This window comes from Choloepus didactylus, chromosome 13, assembly GCF_015220235.1.
Source record: "Choloepus didactylus isolate mChoDid1 chromosome 13, mChoDid1.pri, whole genome shotgun sequence".
NCBI classification, from domain to species: Eukaryota; Metazoa; Chordata; class Mammalia; order Pilosa; family Megalonychidae; genus Choloepus; species Choloepus didactylus.
Genome location: NC_051319.1, coordinates 59,448,055 through 59,452,475, shown reverse-complemented (window position 1 = coordinate 59,452,475; position 4,421 = coordinate 59,448,055). Strand labels below are relative to the sequence as shown.

The window sequence follows — 4,421 nt, the reverse complement described above, 5'->3', positions numbered from 1 at the left end:
AGAACTTTATTTTTTCATGCGGCTTTGATCTATTGTCTAGTGTCCATTCCTTTCAACCTGCAGAACTCTCTTTAGCATCTCTTGTAGGGATGACCTAGCTTTTGTTTACCTGGGAATGTCTTACTCTCTCCCTCAATTCTGAAAGACAGTTTTGCCTGATATGCAATTCTTGGTTGACAGTTTTTTGCTTTCAGCACTTTAAATATGCCATCTTGCCTTCATGGTTTCCAGTGAACAACTGGCACTTGCTCCTCCTGAGGCTCCCTTGGATATGACATTGTGCTTCACTCTTGGGGCTTCCAGGATTCTCTCTTTGGCATTCAACAGTTTGACTATAATATGTCCTGGTCTGAGTCTATTTGGGTTTATCCTGTTTGGAGTTTGAGTGTCTTGTATGTGTATATTCATGCCTTCTGTTAAATTTAGGAAGTTTTCAGCCATTGTTTCTTTGAATATTCTCTCTGCCCCTTTCTCTCTTTCTTCTCCTTCTGGGGCTTCCACAATGCATATATTGGTATGCTTGATGGTGTCCCACAGGTTCCTCAGGCTCTGTTCACTTTTCCTCATTCTTTTCTTCTTTCTCCTGCTCAGACTGGATGACTTCAGTTGTCTTGTCTTCAAGTTTGCTGACTCATTTTCTGCCAGTTCCAATCTGCTATTGAAACTAAGGAATTTTACATTTCTGTTACTGTGGTCTTCAGTTCTGTTTGGTTCCTTTTCATAATTTCCATATCTCTAGTAATATTCTCTTTGTGTTCATCTATTGTTTTCCCAATTCCCTTTAGGTCTTTGCCCATGTTTTCCTTTAGCTCCTTGAATATATTTAGGACCATTTTTAACAAAGTCTTTGATATGTCTCATATCTGGTAAGTGCTGCCTTTTATTTGTGTTTTTAGAAATTAGCACAGTCCCTGGCCTGTAAGACATTTATTTCTAGAAAGTGTGCTTTTTTTAACGAGGCTCACTGCCTTGAGTCAGGAACTCAGTTAGGTATTTCCAACCATGTCTCTGCTGGGTAAGCCTAAAGCTGCTAAAACACACAATTAGCAGCAGTTACTCAAAAAAAAAAAGGCAGGAAAATAACATTTTATTATGTAATTATTTCCAAAGTAGACAAATGGATCAAATATTCCAATTAATTGCACTGACTGCAGAAAATACTTATAAGTACTTCATAGAAATTTATTATATTTCCTAAATTAACAGTATTTGGGATAGATATGTCTAAATACTTTAATTCATAAGCATAAAAGATTAGCAATCACCAGAGGCAAGCTTACAATTGAATCTTCACTCTGGGATATTAAAATGCCTTTTATTAAACATGATTTTTCTGTCACTAAGCCATTGTTAAAATTTAGCTGGCAAATCCTAGGTGTGAGGGGCCAACCCCCTCACCCCCATGACACCTCTCCTTTGCCTGTGGAAGGACTCCCGGGTAACTCACAAATTCTCATATCCTAAACGGCCTGAGAAGACAGGTCAGTTCCCATTCAAACAGCTTAGGGTTCTCTAGCCTTGGTTTGAGATAGTGGGTTTCAAAGCAAGATCCCACATGAGGAAAATCTTTGACAGAAGGACTTTATGAAAAGAATGAATGAAGTGAAGTGAGTTTTGAACAAAAACTCATCCACCACCATTCCACAGGTGCACTATTCTGAGCATCTCCTTGGTCTCCAGGGCCCACTATGTGGAGGCTGTGGAGGTGGGGAGAGGCCTGGGAGGGGATGGTAGGGGTCTGCATGTGGTCATCCCAGAGAGCCTGCACTGGGTTAGCTGCCCTTCTGGGATGGGCCTAGCTTCTCTTGGAGAGAGATTTGACTTTATATCCAACGGGGTCATCCAATTAGATCAGAGTAAGGTAGAAAACCTTACAGAATCAGCTATCAGAGTTTAATGTTTTTGGAAATGCAGCAACATAAATGTTTCTACTTTCCCACCTACTTCTTGCTTGGGAAATAAAAAGTAACTGAAATGTGGCCTATGCCAGGATACAGAGGGAAGGAGATTGACTGTCCTCAGCAATGTGTGGAACAGAGCCAGACTTTGGAGCTAAAACGAGGGGAGTCTGGTAACTCAATGCCCAGATTGTGTCCTCAGAACTAGGTGACCTTGTCAGGGGCATGAACCCCATGTCCCTGAGGATCCTCAGGGCAACGTTGCTGCTTGGCTGGATGACCAGGTGTGTGATGCTGCTGTTGTTGAGGGAGAGGCAGAGCCAGCCTTGGCTGGGGGAGAGGGTATTGCAGGGCCCTGCACAAGATGTAATGGATGACATTGGCATGACAGATGAAGATCTTGTGACGGTCCTCCTCCCGCTTGGCATCTGCCCGGTGGATGTAGTTCTGGAATGCAGCCTCAATTCGGGCTCCATCTTCATAATACTGCACAGCTTCTGACTTCCAGTGGGAAATGGGTGGGTCTGGGTCAATGGGGGCACCTTCCTAGAGCAGGTCTGTGCTGACGCTACAGACTCCTGGCAGGTGTTTTCTGGTTATGTCTGCTGTTTCTATTGCTCCTGTGGTGGAAGAATGTACACTTTTATCCAACTTCAGCCCCGAGCTTGCCAGTCTGAGACCAGTTCAGCTTGTTCACGGCCCAGCCGGGTCAGCGTCAGTCCTTCTTCAGGGAGCCATCCACATGGTACTAGGAGGCCTAATGAGGAAGATGTGTCACGTGGCCCTGGCTTTGCAGTGGTCCAGTCTGGACACCAGTTCTCCGGATTCCAGGTTCCTTTTCCACAGGTTGTTGAGAGACAGTGGTTTTTGTCTCTCTCATTTGGGGTCCCAGGCGCCAGGCCCGGGCCGCATGCCCACCGCCCAGCCCAGGGGCTCAGGCGCATTCAGCCCCGTCTCCGCCCCCGCGGGCCTTCCCCACAGCCTTAGCGGAGAAGAGCACGGCCGCCCAGTCCCCGCCACCTTCAGCGCCTCCCTGAACGCTCCGAACCTCTCCCGCGCGGAGCAACGTGCGTGCGCTCACCTTGGAGCACTCATGGTTGTTCATGCAGTCACTTGCACAGGCCCTGCCAGTTTGTCAGGAACACAATGCAATCTTGTATGTCCTCGCTTTTTGGGATGGGTGAAGTTCGTTTCCCATCCTTCTCTGTGCTCCCTAATATTCTGGTGTACGTTTTGTCTTAAAAAAATTCCATTTTGTGGTGTTATATCCCCATTATGTGGAAAAGGCAAAGCCTTGAATAGCGAACATTTAATTGGGTAGCTACTCATGGGGGATTGGTTATAGTCAAAAGAGTGGGGAGAAGGGAAATGCCTGTTAAATACATCAATTCTGAGGATTACATTTTAAATGTTTTTGTAAATAACTTGGAACAGAAAGTTGATTATTACATATTCAGTTGGGCAGAGTTGATGACAGCTGGGAAGATAAGAACAGAAATCAGTGTCATTTTAAATGAATGAGAAAAATAGCACGGCTAAAGAGGATGAATTTAAATAGGGACAAGGTAAGCAGATAGATGCAGAGATCAACTCCCATAATCTCTTCTGACACCTCAGCCTTCCCTGAACTCAGATATCAGAAGGAGAACACTAGAGAGGCTCATTTGTCAACTTGAGAGGACATATTTCACTTCTCTCCATTTCCTCTCAACCAATCAAGTCTCCAAGTCTTTTAAGACATAGGAAAGAAGGCCATGTGAAGACCTTGCATCTTGGCTTGCTTCTACAAGCCAAGGAACACCAAGGATTGACAGCAAACACCTGAGGCTGGAAGAGGCAAGGGCTCCTTCTTATCTATACGTTTCAGATGGAATATGGCCCTTTTGGCTCCTCGCTTTCAGACTTCTAGCCTCCAGAACTGTAAGACAATACATTTCTGTTGTTTTAAGCCACCCAGTTTGTGATACTTTGTTACAATAGCTCTAGGAAACTAAGACAGTTCTTCTCCCTGTACATTGTTCTCCTTTCTCATCTTTTTATGGCTACCACCCTTATTTGTTGTCTCTCATTACTTTTACTCATGTTGTAGTCCCCAGAACTCTACTTACAGTGACTCTTACCTGCAATTCTTTTTACACCGTAGGCCAGTTTAATCTTCCAAATAGCACAGCTTTGCATTTGTTACTTGCAACTAAGTTGGGAGCTTGACAGGTAAGCACTCTGATAGAAGCTGTGAGGGACGTGTGGGTAAGATAATAGGAGAGGCACCTAATTTGGCTGGTTAGGTTGCCAAAGGCTTCTTGTAGGATTGGACATTTGAACTGAGAGTGAAAAGATGGGTAGGTGTTTTAACAGGTGAACAAGAAGGAGAATGACGGTAAGCAAAGGCATGAAGACACAAAAGAACGTTTGAATTTCTCTATCTTTCAGGCTCCTGTCTATTCTTCTCTCTATGGCATGAGTTGTCATTAGAGACCTGAATTTGCTAATTGCTGAAATAAACAATTTCAAAATCTCAGTTCA

The 4,421-nt window shown here is 44.2% G+C and overlaps 1 pseudogene; it reads right to left on the bottom strand.

Moving 5' to 3' along the window:
* Window positions 1-1,981: 1,981 nt before the first annotated feature.
* On the bottom strand, window positions 1,982-3,003 carry LOC119507716 (annotated as a pseudogene).
* Window positions 3,004-4,421: the final 1,418 nt, after the last annotated feature.